The 14598-nt window shown below is 38.6% G+C and overlaps 1 non-coding gene across 1 annotated transcript; it reads left to right on the top strand.

Moving 5' to 3' along the window:
* The first annotated feature begins 1594 nt into the window (after nucleotides 1-1594).
* Nucleotides 1595-1701, top strand: LOC148545017 (small nucleolar RNA R71). Its single transcript, XR_015901416.1, has one exon. It is a non-coding gene; the product is annotated as a small nucleolar RNA R71 (small nucleolar RNA).
* Nucleotides 1702-14598: the final 12897 nt, after the last annotated feature.

Below are 14598 nucleotides of genomic sequence, written 5' to 3'. Positions count from 1 at the left end.
ATCATGGATCCTCAATATTAGCTCCCCTCACTCCACATCTATGAGTGCTCTGGCTGTAGCTAGGAATGGTCTTCTCAATATGATTGGGTGAGTGTGACTCTCTTCCATGTCCAAGATGACAAAGTCTGTGGGAAGAAAGTATTTTCCAACCTTTAACAACACATTTTCCACCACCCCTATTGCTTGTTTTGAGTTTTGTCAGCCAGCCTGATGACTACATCTGTGGGCAATATCTCATTGATCTGCAGCCTCTTCACTAGGGATAAGGGCATTAAGTTGATGCTTGCTCCCAAATCGCAGAGTGCTCTATCAAACATTGTTTCCCCTATGGCACAGGGGACATAAAAACTCCCTGGATCTTTTCTTTTTGCCGGCAACTGCGGTTGAATGAGGGCACTGCACTCCTTGTTCATCACTATAGTTTGGCCTCCCTTGAGTGAGCTTTTCCTGGGAAGCAGCTCCTTCATATACTTGATGTACGCAGGCATATGTTGGATAGTCTTGATGAATGGTATGTTCACATGCAGAGATGCAAACAAGTCAAGAAATCTTGAGTATATTCTCTTCTCCACAGCACCATTGAGCAGTTGAGGAAAAGGTTCATAGAGTCTCAGCAGCTCCTGTTGTGAGATTTCTGGTTCTTGATGATCTTTTTCCTTCTTCTCTACTGAGGTATCTTCAGGTTGTTCTGACATATTGCTTGGCTTGTCCTCAATCTCTTTATCACTTATAGTGACCATCTTACAATCTTTCCATCTTACTTTCTTTGTTTTACCTCTCGGATTCTTCTCCGTGTTACTTGGAAATCCATCTGTGGGTTTGGGAATCTGCTCAGAGAGATACCCCACTTGGGATTCCAGCCTCTTGATTGTCTCTCCCTGGTTTTTAAAGTTGGTTTGCACTTCCTCCTTGAACACCTTGTTGTCTTGAATCTCTTTTCCTATGCCTTCAAGTAGATTCTCAATCCTTGAGAGTCTTTCATCAAATGATGATAGGTCAGGCTGAGGAGGGTTATTTTGGCCTAGATATGAATGTGGAGAGGTGTTGTTATGGGGGTGTTGATATGGTCTAGATGTGAAGTGTTGGTGGGCTGCATTGTTTGGATTTGGGCGTCTTTGATCAAGGCTTTGGTCTTGTTGATTTCCCCACCCAAAGTTTGGGTGATTCCTCCATCCAGGGTTGTAGGTCTTGCTTGGAGTATGGATCATGGTTTTGCCTAGGTGAATTCCCAATGTAGTTGGCTTGCTCCTGACTTCCCTCTGCTTCTTCATTCACTCCTTCTTGGGTTGTTGATGAAGTGGTGATTGCTGCTACTTGGTTCCTTTCCATCTTCTTGGTGAGGTCAGCCAGCTGTTGGGTAATGAGCTTGTTTTGGGCCAGCAGAGCATCTACACTGTTTAGCTCTATTACTCCTCTTGTGTTCCCTCTTTCAGAAGCATAGAAGTAGTCGTTCTCTGCTACTATTTCAATGACATCTATGGCCTCCTCAATGGTCTTCTTCTTGTTCAAAGATCCTCCGGATGAATGGTCTACGGCTTTCTTTGACTCATAAGAGAGCCCTTCATAGAAAATGTGCAGCTGCACCCATTCATTGAACATATCTGGTGGGCACCTCCTTGTTAGGTCTTTAAACCTCTCCCATGCTTCATATAGAGTCTCACCATCTTGTTGCCTGAAAGTTTGGACCTCAGCTCTCAGCCTATTGATTCGTTGAGGGGGGTAAAATCTTGCTAAGAATTTATTCACCACATCTTCCCAAGTTGTCAAGCTCTCCTTCGGAAAGACTCCAGCCACTTGGCTGCCTTATCCTTGAGTGAGAATGGAAATAAGAGCAGTCTATAGGCATCAGGATGAACACCATTAGACTTCACTGTGTCACATATTCTCAGGAAGGTGGTTAAATGTTGATTGGGGTACTCTTGGACACTCCCTCCGAACGAACAGTTGTTCTGAACAAGGGTGATGAGCTGTGGATTCAGTTCAAAATTGTTGGCATGGATGGTTGGCTTTTGAATGCTACTTCCACAATTTCCTGGGTTTGGATTGATGTAAGAGCCTAAAATTCTTCTATCCTCCCCAGCATGATTTGCTTGTCCTCTTCCGCCATGGTTGTGAGCTTCTTCTTCACGATGGTTTTCCATGTTTTTTTCCATGTTTGGTTCAAAGTATTCCTCAAAGTGTTCCTCTTCTTCTTCAGCACCAACTACACGTTATTCTCTTGCCTCCCTCCTTAGTCTAAGGAAGGTCCTCTCAGGTTCAGAATCAAAGGAAGTTGAAGCCCGCTTCTTCTCCCTGTCATACAACTAACAAGTACAAGCAAGGAAAATAGATGCAGAAAGTATTTCTATCAGAATTACTGTTAGTGTGAGTGATGCAATATATCAAACAGTTAGTGGGTTAGTGAAATGAATTGTAAATAACAAAAAAAAGTAGGGGAAAGGGAAACAAAATTAACTAAAACAGAAAGTAAATGACTCAAACAAAAAATTAAATCAAACAAAAATAAAATGCTCAATCTAGTTATCCTCCAATTTAATCATTGTTGATGCACAATCAATCCCCGGCAACGGCGCCATAAACTTGATGCACGGAAAACTTGTCTCGCAACAAATTTCCTTCGGCAAGTGTACCGAATTTGTCGTCAAGTAAAAACTCACAATAGAGTGAGGTCGAATCCCACAAGGATTGATTGATCAAGCAACTTTAATTAGAGGAATGTTCTAGTTGAGCGAATCAGAATTTTAAGTTGAGAATTGCAGAAAATTAAATGGCGGAAAAGTAAATAACAGAAAAGTAAATGCTAGAAATAGAGCTGAATGTAAATGGCAGAAAGTAAATTGCAGAATCTTAAATGGGGATGGGTAATTGCTCATAAAAGTAAATGACAGAAATTAAAGAGAATAGGTAAGATCAGAAATGGGGAGTTCATTCGGCTTAGGAGATGTTGCATTCTCCAGATCAATTTCATTTTCATCTCTTCCTCTATCAATGCACTCATTGATCTCCTTAGCAATCTTAAGTGATTGAATTACAATTTCTTGTAATTCAATCTCTCAAATCTTGATCAATAGCCAATTCCTTGGTCAATTGCTCATGAAAAGAGATGAAGTATGGTCACTGATTATACCACATGCATTTCCCAAATCAAGTGTTGAGAGGATTATAGTCACATATCCATCCAAACCCAATTTGGTCCAGCATGAGAAAGCATTTCTAGCATGATCTCTTCATTCCTCTTTCAAGGTTCAGAAGAGATCCAAGTATGAATAGCTTCTTTTCTAAGATAACTACCCAATTGGATGAAGATCGAAAGCTTTCAAGTAAAATCAAGAGAAAAGATAGAAGAAGAATAATGAAAACTAGTATTGATCCATCAAATTACAACAGAGCTCCCTAACCCAATGAAAGAGGTTTAGTTGTTCATAGCTCTGGAAAATGAAAACAAAGATGGAAAATACATGATGAAACTAGAAGTGCAGAGAAAGTAAATACAGAGAGTAATTCTATGCCCAGAGGCTCCCTATAATTTCCAACTCCTTCAAATAATTCAAAGCTACTCCTATATATACTACTCTTCTGTTCTTCTAGTTGATTCTCCAAGTCTTGGGTATGGGCCTTTGGATCTTGAGTTTGAAGAAGTTATCTTCTTCATTGGGCTTGGCTTTGCTTGCAGAGAGAAAGTGTGAAGTGGGCAGAGACTTTAGCTCAGGATGTTAGGGGTGTTAACGTTCAGGGAAAATATGAGTTCGAGAACGTTAGTGACAATCACCTTTTTTACTAACGTTCCTCACCCAAGTAAGAGCCACGTTAACTTCAACGTTAATGGCACAAACGTTGCCATTAACGTTGCCTCTATGCCTTTCGCACACGTTACTGGGACTTACCTTTCCCAGTAACGTTGAGAAGTCTCCCCCTTCCTTACGTTAGAGTCCACGTTAACTTAGTTATCGTGGCTCTTTTAACGTAGGCTTGCCAATCTTCGAGAACGTTAGTGACACTTACCATTGTCACTAACGTTCCAATGTTCCCCTATTTCCCACGTTAGAGTCCACGTTAACTAGGTTAACGTGGCTTCTAACGTGGCCATGCTAGCCATCTCCAACGTTAGTGACAAAGTTGAGTGTCACTAACGTTGGCTCAACATTCCCTTATCCACGTTAGCTTCCACGTTAACTAAGTTAACGTGGGAGTTAACGTGGCTCATGGTGGCATGTGTGGGCTCCTTCCAACGTTAGTGACAATGTTGGGTGTCACTAACGTTGGCGTCACCTCCCTTCTTCACGTTAACTTCCACGTTAACTAAGTTAACGTGGCTTATTGGGGCTTGTGTGGGTTCCTTCCAACGTTAGTGACAATGTTTGGTGTCACTAACATTGTCGAACACTTTGTCATCTCACGTTAGCTTCCACCTTAACTAGGTTAACGTGGGAGTTAACGTGGCTTAATGTGACTTGGCCAACGTTAGTGATAATGTTGAATGTCACTAACGTTGGCTTCCCCCCTTTCTTCTTAACGTTAGAGGCCATGTTAACTAAGTTAACGTGGTGACTAACGTGGCCACTTATGAGCTTGGCCAACGTTAGTGATAATGTTAAGTGTCACTAACGTTGGCTCCATTTCCTTTCTTCCACGTTAGAGTTCACGTTAACTTAGTTAACGTGACTCTTAACGTGGGCAATGATGGCTTCGAGAGCGTTATTGGCAATTACTTTTCTCATTAACTTTGCAAGTTACTCCCATTCCACGTTAGTGTTAACGTTAGTGTAACTAACGTAGCCACTAATGTGGTTCTTCTTTGCTTCCTTTGTCCTGAAATCAACCAATAAAGTTTATCAAAGTTCTAGTCCAAGTCATGGGAAATGCAACATCCAATTTATCATTAAATTCATGCAAAATCCTCATGAAATCATGTAAATTACACAATTCATGCTTGAATCAAGATGTAAGTGAATATCTACCCAAAACCAGCTTATTTCCTAAGGAAATGCATGAAACTACCCTAAAAACAGTAAAGAAAAGGTCAATGAAACTGGCCAAAGTGCCCTGGCATCATAGTGTCGCCGGAATTGGAGAAGGAAAAGAAATGGTAAGGAGAAGAAAGGAAGAAAGAAACAAAGAAACAAAGAAAGAGGTGATAAACCACTATTTTACGGTTTATTTTGTACTGAATTGAGTGGGTTTTGTCAACTATTCTCACACTTATTCATGTAAATTGCATATTTTTATGTTTCCCTCCTAATTTTGTGCTATGATTGAAAACATGCTTCTTAGGCCTTAAAATCACTAATTTTTAATCCTCTCTTGTTACCATTCGATGCCGTGATATGTTTGTTAAATGTTTTCAGGGTTTATACGGCAAGAATGGCTTAGAGGATGGAAAGGAAACATGCAAAAGTGGAAGGAACACAAGAAATTGAAGTTTTGGGAAGCTGGCCTCGACGCGCACACATGGACGACGCGTACGCCTGACCGGTGCAGCAGATAAATGACAAGTACGAGTGGATGATGCATACACATGACCAGGAATTCGTTCAGCGATGTGTACGCGTGGCTAATGTGTACGCGTGACAAGCGTCACGTGCCTCTGTTATGAGAAAACGCTGTGGGCGATTTATGGGCTTTTTGACCCAGTTTCAGGCCCGAAAACTTAGACAAAAGGATGTAGAGTGGGACGAATGGGGGAATTCATTCATTCATTTTTCATTCACACATTAGGGTTTCTTCTTCCAATTTCTCCTTAGGTTCAGATTTCAGTCTTATTTTAATTTAGCTTTCTCTTACTTTTATTTGTTCTAGCACTTTAGTTATCTACTTCTCTTATAGATTCCTTTATTTTGCCCATTTAGTTTATGAACTCCTCTTGTTAGATTTAATTTTCTTTTAATGTAATTTGAGATATTTCTGTTTATTGCTTCTTCTTCACTTGTTGTTATTGATTCCTTACAATTGTTAGTCTTAGATTTTACATTCTCTTATTACTTTTCTATGCTTTTATTTTGTGCCTTCCAAGTGTTTGATAAAATGCTTGGGTGGATTTTAATTTAGATTTTTTATGTTCTTAACTTGGATTGATCAATTAGAGACTCTTGAGTTATCAAAACTCTTTTGTTGATTGGTAATTGAAGATTACTAGTTAGCTTGAACTTCACTAATTCTAGTCTCTCCCTATGAGTTGACTAGGACTTGTGAACTCAACTTGATTGTATGCACTTGACTTTCCTCTATTTATTAGAGGTTAACTAAGTGAGAGCAAAACGCAATTACCATCACAATTGAGGATGATAATGAGGATATGACTTCTAATTCTCTTTCCTTGCTAAGAGCTTTCTTAGTTATTAGTTTATTTTCTTGCCATTTTACTTTCTGTTTCTTATTACAAAATCCTAAAAATATACTTTCCCATAACCAATAATAAACTACACTTCCCTGCAATTCCTTGAGAGACGAACCGAGGTTTAAATACTTCGGATAATTTTATTGGGTTTGCTTAAGTGACAAACAATTTAAACGTTGACTGAGGATAATTTGTTGGTTTAGAACTATACTTGCAATGCGATATTTTTGTGAAATTCTTTACCAACAACTTTCTTCCGTCAAGAGGAGAGGGAAAGAAATAGGGTAGCGTGCCCCTGTAATTGAAATCGCAAAGTGACGTGTATACATCAGGCACGCGTGAGCGTGAATAGCAAAAAAAGAAAGGTGATGCGTATGCGTCCGTCACGCATATGCTTGAGAGGGCATCGTGCCCTTCGCACAGTTTCTGCATGGTCGCGGCACAACTCACTATCTAAACCATGCGGCCGCACAAACCCATCACCAAAAATATCACAATCTAGGATTATAGGGCAATGCATATGCGTTCGTCACGCATACGCATGGGAGGGACTTGTGCGCCTCGCATCACAGTAGCACGGTCCTGGTACAACTCACTGTCCAAGCCATGTGGTAGCTTGGTTTTAGCATGGGTTAGGCATCATCGGAATTTAGGCGTCGACGCGTACGCGTGGATCACCCGTATGAGTGACCAGTGCCCATGCCTACAGCACCTTTCCCGCATGGCCCCAGCACAACTCGCTTTGCAGGCCATGCAGTAGCATCACCCATGCACCATTCTCGCATGGTAAATTTTTGACGGTCACGTGTACGTGTGGGCCACGCTTATGCGAGACAAGCTTCTTTTTTTATATATAAAAAATAAAAGCAATTATAGCAAAGTTTTGATATCTATGCATGCAAAATACTTCAAAAACACTTAGAATTTCATGGAAACAACCAAAATTGGCAAATTAACCAAACTAACAACAAAGAAAATCTCATGAAACAATGATAATTCAAACACATCTAATCAAACTCAAGAAATTCAACCAAAGAGATAAAAACTAAGGGAAACAAGATATGAACAAGGAAGATCGTACCATGGTGGTGTCTCCCACCTAGCACTTTTCTTTAACGTCCTTAAGTTAGATGGTCATGAGCTTATGGTCATCTCTTTGGGACATCCTTAAGGACATCCATCTTGTCCTTCTTGTTGCCCTTGGTAAGGGTGTCCTTCAAGGGAAGATGCTTTCACTTGTCAATTGAACCATGATTGGGTGTGATGTGTGGAAAATGATCCAACACAAAACTCACCGGCAAGTGTACCGGGTCGCATCAAGTAGTAAAACTCACTTAGAGTGAGGTCGATCCCACAGGGATTGATGGATCAAGAAACTTTAGTGGGTGATTAGTTTAGTCAAGCTAACATTGAAGTGAATTGAGTGACAATTGAAACAACAGAAAGTAAATGACAAGAAGAATTAAAGTGCAGAAAGTAACATTGGACAGAAACTTAAAGAGCAAGAAATGTAAATTGCAACAATCTTAAATGACAAAAAATGTAAATTGCATGAAATATAAAGGGGAGTGGGTGCTGGAAATTAAAATTCAACAGGAAAGTGTAAATAGCAATCAAACATAGAAGTAAAAGGTGAAAAATCATGCAACAGATCTAAACAAAAAAGGGAAATTGCTTGAAGAATTCAAAACAGAAAAGCAGTGCTTAATTTGCAGCAATTTAAAAGTGGTTCAAGATCTCAGGAGTGGAAGATACTAGAAAACAAGTCTAGATCTCAAATCCTTCCTTGATCCAACAAGAACAATTGCAAAATGAAAATGGAAGAGTAAATTGCAGAAGAAGAACAAGAGAAGTTACAGATGGAGAATGAAAACAGAATTCCTTCCAATCTCAATCCAAAAATTCAAAACAGAGAAGAAAACTAAGAAAGAAAGCAAAATAAAAACTAAAGAGTGCACAACTCCCTATTGGAGCTAGCCTTTTTTCTCCTCGAGCTCCCCTAGTGAATTGAAGCAGATGCCTTTTTATAGGCTTTTCACAAAATGAAAATAAAATTGAAAAATAAAATTCTAAACAAATTACAATTAAAAATAAATTCCTAAGCTAACTTGTTCTTGTGCCTTTGAGTTAATGGGCCTTGCTTGCTTTTTATTTGAAGAGTAGTAGATCCGGATGTTGGCTCTTTAATTTGGTGAAGAATTGAATTAATTTGATTTTTGGACCATGGGTCACACTCCCAGGGCAAAGCCCTCCCCAAGAGTTTTAAAGCTCTCCGTAAGAGCTCTATTAGAAGCACCCCTTTGTTTTGGAGAGAAACTCCAAGTTCGAACCATGATGGAAGCATTTTGTGAGCCTTTTTCTTATATTTTCATGAGGAGACCCACGATAAAGCTCTCAAGAAGAGCTTTAAAGCTCTCAAGGAGAGCGCTACTTCCTTGCTTCCCTTGGTCTCCCTCTTCGAATCCTGGTGGAAGCACTTTGATTCATTTTTGCTTATTTTTGGCCCTTAAAGATGCCTTTCACTCGTGTCTTAATTCTATGCCAAATATGAATTACCATATATTGTTGGAAAGCTCTAAATGTCAGCTTTCCAATGCAACTGGAAGCACATCAATCGGATATCTGTAGCTCAAGTTATTGCCCTTTGAAGGAGGCATGGTCATGCTGTGAGCGCCCAAGTTTAACTTAGCCAAAATTTTTGCTTCCAAGCTCATTTTCCTTGATTTTTCCTTGAGGCAAGTCCGAAAAAGCTCTTGGCAAGAGCTTGGCTTTTGATTATTTGAAGTAAAGCTCTCCACAAGAGCTCTAAAGCTCTTGGCAAGAGCTTTGTGCTCTTGCTCCTTGTTTTGAGCCACGCTTTTCTTCGTTTGGGCCACGCTTCTCTTCCTTGATTTGGTCATGGGCCACGCTTTTAAAAGCGTGGCCTAAGCCTCCAAAGTGTGCTTCAACTTCAAAGTGTGCCCAAAATTCCTCTTTTCTTCTTTTTAGCTTATTTTGTGCTCTTTTTGCTTCTTTTTCTTCTTATTTCCTACAAAGTTTATCAAATCAAAAGATCAAAGAAATATACCATTTAAGCACCAAAGAATGCAATATTTAAGCACTAATCATAAATTTCTTGTATGAAAAAGCATAGAAAAATATGACATGGTGACATCCTTGATAGCGTGGAAGTTGTGGATCATTTTCCTCTTCTTTGCTAACTCCTCTTATACCCAAGCCTTTATCGACACTTATCTTATCATCACTTCCAAAGTGGACTTCAACTACATCATCTTCAACGATGTCACAACCAAAAATGGAATGTACCTCTAGGAGTAGCCTCATGGTTTCCTCCAATTTAAACTTCACCACTTTTCCTTTGGCTTCAAACAAATAGTCCCCAGAAAATGTGTATAGTTTAAACTAGGATGTCTTCAAGAAAGGCCTCCCAAGTAAGATGGAGGTTAGCCTATCCGAGTCAATGGGAGGTGTCTCTATGATATGGAAATCCACCGAAAAAAATAAGTCCTGAATTCTCACCAACACATTCTCAGTAATACTCACAATCGAAATTATATTGTTGTTTGCTAACTGACAAAGGAAAAATATCGGTAAAGAATTTCTCAATAAAATCGCGTTGTAAGTATAGATCTAAACTGACAATTAAACCTCAATCAACGTTTAATTTGTTTGTCACAATGCAAACCAATAAAAATAATCGAAGTATTTAAACCTCGGGTCGTCTCTCAAAGGAATTGCAGGGAAGTGTAGTTATTTTTGGTTATAGGAAAGTATTTTTGGGGTTTTTGAATGATGAACAAGGAATGTAAATAACAGGAAAATAAATTAACAACTAAGAAAAGTCCTAGCAAGGGTTGAGAGTTGGAATTCTTATCCTCATTATCATCGTCAATTGTGATGGTAATGTATTTTGCTCTCATTTAGTTAACCTCTAACAATTGAAGTAAAGTCAAGTGAGCAAAATCAACTTAAGTTCACAAGTCCTAATCAAAGACTAGATTTAGTGAAGCTCAAGTCAACTAGCAACTTTCAATCACCAATCAACAAGAAACTTTGACAATTCAAGAGTCTCCAAATTACTCAATCCATGCCAAGAACACAAAAATCTATTTTAAAATCCAACCAAGCATTTTATCAAACACTTGGAAGACACATAATAAAAACATAGAAAATTAACAAGGAATAGTAAAATCTAAGACTAACAATTGCAAGAAATAATAACCAACAATTAAAGAAAGAAGCCATAAACATGAAATACTTCAAATTGCATAAAAAGGAAATTAAATTTAACAAGAAGAATTCAAAAACTAAATTGGGAAAATAAGGAAATCAACAAGAGAAAGAAACTAAATTAAAACAAGATGAAAATCTGAATTTGAGAAGAAATAAGACTAAAAACCCTAAAACCTAGAGAGAGGAGAGAGCCTCTCTCTCTAGAAACCTACATCTAAAAACCTAAAGTGTGTGTGAATCAATGATGAATGAATGCCCAGCTCCACTCCCTAGCCTCTTGTCTTCATTTTTGGGCCTGAAACTAGGTCAAAAGCAGCCCAAAAATCACCCCCAGCGTTTTCTCTTTACTGAGGCACATGACACTCATCATGCGTACGCGTCAGTCACGCGTGCGCATCCTTTTGACAATTCATTGGCCACGCGTATGCATCAGTCACGCGTACGCGTCATTTGGACTATGGCTTGGTTACGCGTACGCGTCATCCATAAGTATGCGTCGACATCAGCTTCTCAAATCTTCAATTCTTTGTGTTCCTTCTAGTTTTGCATGCTTCCTTTCCATCCTCTAAGCCATTCCTGCCCTATAAACTCTGAAATCACTTAACAAACATATCACGGCATCGAATGGTAATAAAGAGGATTAAAAATTAGCAATTTTAAGGCCAAAGAAGTGTGAGAATAGTTGACAAAATCTACTCAATTGAATCCAAAATATACTACAAAATAGTGATTTATCAATCTCCCCATACTTAAACATTAGCATGTCATCATGCTAAGCTTAAGAGAAGCTATAAAGGGGTGAAAAGGGATGGTAGGATTTATGAAATGTAACCTATCTATATAAATGCAACTACATGCTAAATGCTTCTACCTACTTGGTTAAAGGTAAATCAATCTTTCAAGAACAAATATGAACTGAATTCCACTAATTCAAATCATAAAATGAAGTACAAATAGACTTGCAAGAAGAAAGCTTGTGAAAGCCAGAAACAAGGAATCGAGCATCGAACCCTCACCGAAGGTGTATACACTCTAATCACTCTAGTGTTTGAGGGTCGATTCTCTACTAATCCTACTTTCTAAGACTTGCTCTTCTACCAATCAACAAAAATTTAATGCATGAGAACACATATCAAAAGGTCTTTCCAAGGGTTATAATGGGGTTAGGGTCAAGGTAGGAATGCATTTGGTTAAGTGGACTAAAATCCGAATCCCTTATTAACCTAAACTTCTACCTAATAACCTAAGACACTCCATGTAATCAAAACGCAAGCCTAGCTACCCATTAACTATCTTAGCCACATATTGATGCATACCAATTTTGAGTTCAACACATATGCATTGCTACCACCATTTACTTTGGGGCATTTTGTCCCCTTTTATTGTTTTCTTTTTCTCTCTTTTTTTTTGTGTTTTATATATGGTGGATGATGTAAGATCCAAAACTTTTGAAAAATCTTATTTTGAGATGATTCCAAATTTATTTATTTATTAGTGATTTTATTTTCAGAAATTATTTCATTGAGAATAATTAAATCAAGTTTTGGTAATTAAAATAAAAATTTTACTTAATTTCATAATCATTGAATAATTTTCTATATTTAAATTATAAGGCTTAGTAGTCGTAAAAGAAAAAGAATTTTATACGATTTAGTTTAAATAATTGAGATTTTAGAATTTAATACTTTAATTTTTATCGTTAATTATATTATCTTATATTTTAAATCAGAATACTTGATTGAGAGTTAATTAGCAAATTGATAATTTAATTAATGTTTTAAAGTAGTTTAAAGGGATTAAATTAGAATTTTAATGAAATACTCTATTCCCTAATTTAATCAAAATCACAAACCCTAATTTTCTACCCTAACCCACCAAGCCCCACGCACACCCACACGAAAGAAACAGAAGGAAAGGGAGGGGGAATGTTGCAAAGAGAAGGAAGAGAAGAGAAGGGGGACTGTACTAGCGGGCATCACTGCTGTCACACCGTTGTGTCGTCGTTACCGCCCAGTTGCCCATCGTCGCTGGCGCCAACGAAGAGAGGAGAAGAGAGAAAGGAGAGCGCCGTCGTTGCTATGGGTCGAATGCTATCGAGCTCAAAGGAGAAAGGGAGAGTGACGCCGAGATTGAGGGAGACAGAGATGGTGCGATGCGAGGAGGGAGGAGAGCCACCGCATCCTACCACTACTACTGCTGGGCCGCCGTCACTATGAGGAACAGAACATGTGAGTGAGAGAGGACAGGGAGCTTCGCCGGAGCTCCGTCACTGCCCAGCTGTCGCCGTCACTGTGGGTCGCACCGCCAAGTTTCTGTTGTTAGGATCCACTGCTGGTAAGGGCGTACTTGCTTCTAGTTTTCATTCTTCTGAATTGCTGGAACCTTATTGTCACTACGTAGCTATTACAGTTGATGTCATCAGAGATTTAGGCCGCTGCCGTCACTTGAGGTAGTTGCTGGAGCTGCTGCCGCTCTGTTGCCTCATTTCTCTTTAGCTGCAGTGAGTCATTCTTGCCTTGAAACACTTATCGCTATTATTCAGCTATAAATTATTGAGAATTTCACGATGTTAATATCCCAGGTTCGAGTTTCGGAAATTGTATAATTAAAATAAAAGCCGATGCGGTGTTATCTTGCTTCATTTCTCGCTGTGAGACTATTTGGTTCCATTTCTATTTACTGCAATACTCTATTAACAATTATGTTGTAATTTCATTTAATATCCATTTCGCGTTAATTCCAATTTTATGTCAGATAAATTGTCATTGTTGTGAAACTTGATTGTCGCTGTTGATATTGTCTGGGAATCAATGAGATTGCTGCCGCGAGTTAAGGATAGAAAGAGGAATCTTGATGCGTTAATGATGCACCACTATTTTATGATATATTTTGGATTGAATTGAGTGGGTTTTGCCAAATATTCTCACACTTATTCATGTAAATTGCATGTTTTTCATTTCCTTCCTAATTTTGTGCTATGATTGAAAACATGCTTCCTAGGCCTTAAAATTGTTAATTTTTAATTCTCTTTTATTACCATTTGATGCCGTGATGTATTTGTTAAGTGTTTTCAGGTTTACAGGGCATGAATGGCATAAAGGATGAAGAGGAAGCATGATAAAGTGAAAGGAACACAAGAAACTAAGGAGCTGAGAAGTGAGAAGCGACATGCACGCAATGGCTAACGCGTGCGCGTGATTTGGAGCATTTACAGCGACGCGTACGCGTGAATGACGTGTATGCGTGACAAGCGCAGAAGTCCAGCGACGCGTACGCGTGGCCGACGTATACGCGTGACAGAGCGTCACATGCTACACTTATCAGAACTCGTTGGGGGCGATTTTTGGGGTGATTTGGACCCAGTTTCAAGCCCAAAAACATAGACTAGAGGCAAGGGTGTAGCTGAGACTGAGGACACTTTCACTTTCAGTTAGTTTTAATTTTAGTTTTGAATTCTGGAGAGAGAAACATACTTCTCTTAGGGTTCTTAGCATTCTTAGTTCATCTTCACTTTGGATCTTGAGAGAGCTGCTACTAACTTCAAGTGAAGTTATTATCGTCATAGTTTACCTTTCTATTACTTCTACTCCTTTGTTTTTCCATTTAGTTACTTGAATTCATGTTTAGTTTTTGTTACTTTTGAATTTATTAATACAATAGATTATTTTTATATTTAATTCTATTGCTTGTTTAATCCCTTTTAATTAATCGTCATTACCAATTTAGAATTTATTAATTTATAATAATTGCCATGTCTTTTATTTACTCCCTTTACATGTTTGTGAAACTGGCATTCGTGTTAATGGAGTAGATATTCCAACTTGGCTTGGGAGTTGATTAATTAGAATCCCTTGAGTTGTAATACTCGAGTATCAATTTGTAATTGGAAATTGCTGGTTGACTCATTTTCACCAACTCTAGTCCTTTCCTAGGAAGTGACTAGGACTTATGAATCAGAGTAAGTGTTACCCACTTGATTTTCCTTCATTAGTTAGAGGATAACTAAGTGGAAGCAATAAACTTCTACTATT

The sequence above is a fragment of the Arachis ipaensis genome, chromosome B9 (genome assembly GCF_059453495.1).
Source record: "Arachis ipaensis isolate K30076 ecotype BB chromosome B9, ASM5945349v1, whole genome shotgun sequence".
NCBI lineage: Eukaryota > Viridiplantae > Streptophyta > Magnoliopsida > Fabales > Fabaceae > Arachis > Arachis ipaensis.
Note: the sequence above shows the minus strand (reverse complement) of the source record. Positions and strands in the feature narration are given on the sequence as shown.